This window comes from Oncorhynchus kisutch, linkage group LG9, assembly GCF_002021735.2.
Source record: "Oncorhynchus kisutch isolate 150728-3 linkage group LG9, Okis_V2, whole genome shotgun sequence".
NCBI lineage: Eukaryota > Metazoa > Chordata > Actinopteri > Salmoniformes > Salmonidae > Oncorhynchus > Oncorhynchus kisutch.
This window is the reverse complement of record NC_034182.2, coordinates 43,118,579-43,120,739: the sequence shown is the minus strand read 5'-3', so window position 1 is coordinate 43,120,739 and position 2,161 is coordinate 43,118,579. Positions and strand designations below refer to the sequence as shown.

Below are 2,161 nucleotides of genomic sequence, written 5' to 3'. Positions count from 1 at the left end.
AGATTACACAGACCCACAAAGAATTAGAAAACAAACCCAATTTTGATAATCTCCCATATCTACTGGGTGAAATTCCAGTGTGCCATCACAGCAGTAAGATTTGTGACCTGTTGCCACAAGAAAAGGGCAACCAGTGAAGAACAAACACCATTGTAAATACAACCCATATTATGCTTATTTATTTTCCCTTGTGTACTTTAACCATTTGTACATTGTTACAACACTGTATATATATATATATATATATATAATGACATTTGTAATGTCTTTATTGTTTTGAAACTTCTGTATGTGTAATGTTTACTGTTCATTTTTATTGTTTATTGCACTTTTGTATATTATCTACCTCACTTGCTTTGGCAATGTTAACACATGTTTCCCATGCCAATAAAGCCCCTTGAATTGAATTGAATTGAGAGAGAGAGAGATAAAGCAGTGATGACCTAATAGAGAGATAACCCACTATTCATGATAAAATTATGTTACAGAGAGATAACCCACTATTCACATTTTGATTGATTTATTTCATTTTACCTTTATTTAACCAGGTAGGCAAGTTGAGAACAAGTTCTCATTTACAATTGCGACCTAAAATGATGATGTTGTAGAGAGATAACCCACTGTTCGTGATAAAATTATGTTACAGAGAGATAACCCACTGTTCCCATGATTAAAAGGAAAATGAATGTCAGAGATGGGATGAGGAAAAAAAGATTATGAGATAAAAAAAAATTTAAAAAACGAAAGGAGCTTAAAGTTTTAATGAGTTCAGTTTAATGGGTCGGGACTGGCTGGCTGGGCAGTGGTGACATGTAATTCAGTCCCAAATCACAGAATGTTTTAGGGTGGTTGATTTAGAGAAGTTTGAAACGTCGACTCTGTTCCAAATGCCACCCTATTCCCTATCAGGGCCCTGGTCAATAGTAGTGTTAAGGAGAATACGGTGTCATTTGAGAGGCGAGGGGTGAATTAAAAAAATATATGTGTGCCAAACATTAGTAAAGGTTCAATCAAAAATAAATCAGGAAATGTGAATGGCTTTCGGTGCGTCTCATGGAAATCTAATGCTATTTCAGGAGATGGTGGCTGTCTGTTGATGTCTTGGTATTTATTTAGGTTAATGGATGTGATGAGGAGTCAATACTATAGACTCCAGGATGAGGAGTCAATGCTGTAGACTTCAGGATAAGGAGTCAATACTATAGACTTCAGGATGAGGAGTCAATACTATAGACTTCAGGATGAGGAGTCAATGTTGTAGACTTCAGGATGAGGAGTCAATACTATAAACTCCAGGATGAGGAGTCAATGCGGTAGACTTCAGGATGAGGAGTCAATACTATAGACTTCAGGATGAGGAGTCAATACTATAGACTTCAGGATGAGGAGTCAATGCTGTAGACTTCAGGATGAGGAGTCAATACTATAGACTTCAGGATGAGGAGTCAATACTATAGACTTCAGGATGAGGAGTCAATGTTGTAGACTTCAGGATGAGGAGTCAATGCTGTAGACTTCAGGATGAGGAGTCAATACTATATTCTTCAGGATGAGGAGTCAATACCATAGACTTCAGGATGAGGAGTCAATGCTGTAGACTTCAGGATGAGGAGTCAATACTATAGACTTCAGAATGAGGAGTCAATACTATAGACGTCAGGATGCGGAGTCAATACTATAGACGTCAGGATGAGGAGTCAATGCTGTAGACTTCAGGATGAGGAGTCAATGCTATAGACTTCAGGATGAGGAGTCAATGCTGTAGGCTTCAGGGTGAGGAGTCAATGTTATAGACTTCAGGATGAGGAGTCAATACTATAGACGTCAGGATGCGGAGTCAATACTATAGACGTCAGGATGAGGAGTCAATGCTGTAGACTTCAGGATGAGGAGTCAATGCTATAGACTTCAGGATGAGGAGTCAATGCTGTAGGCTTCAGGGTGAGGAGTCAATGTTATAGACTTCAGGATGAGGAGTCAATGCTGTAGGCTTCAGGATGAGGAGTCAATACTATAGACTTCAGGATGAGGAGTCAATACTATAGACTTCAGGATGAGGAGTCAATACTATAGACTTCAGGATGAGGAGTCAAAATGATAGACTTCAGGATGAGGAGTCAATGTTGTAGACTCCAGGATGAGGAGTCAATACTATAAACTC

At 38.7% G+C, this 2,161-nt stretch overlaps 1 protein-coding gene across 1 annotated transcript in view; it reads left to right on the top strand.

Moving 5' to 3' along the window:
- Positions 1-979, top strand: part of LOC109896537 (neuropeptide Y receptor type 2-like) — a 14,634-nt gene extending 13,655 nt beyond the window's left edge. Inside the window, exon 5 of the mRNA XM_031832633.1 lies at positions 1-979. This exon is cut by the window's left edge and continues 1,024 nt beyond it. The gene's annotated coding sequence lies outside the window, so the exon portion shown is untranslated.
- The last annotated feature ends 1,182 nt before the right edge of the window (positions 980-2,161 follow it).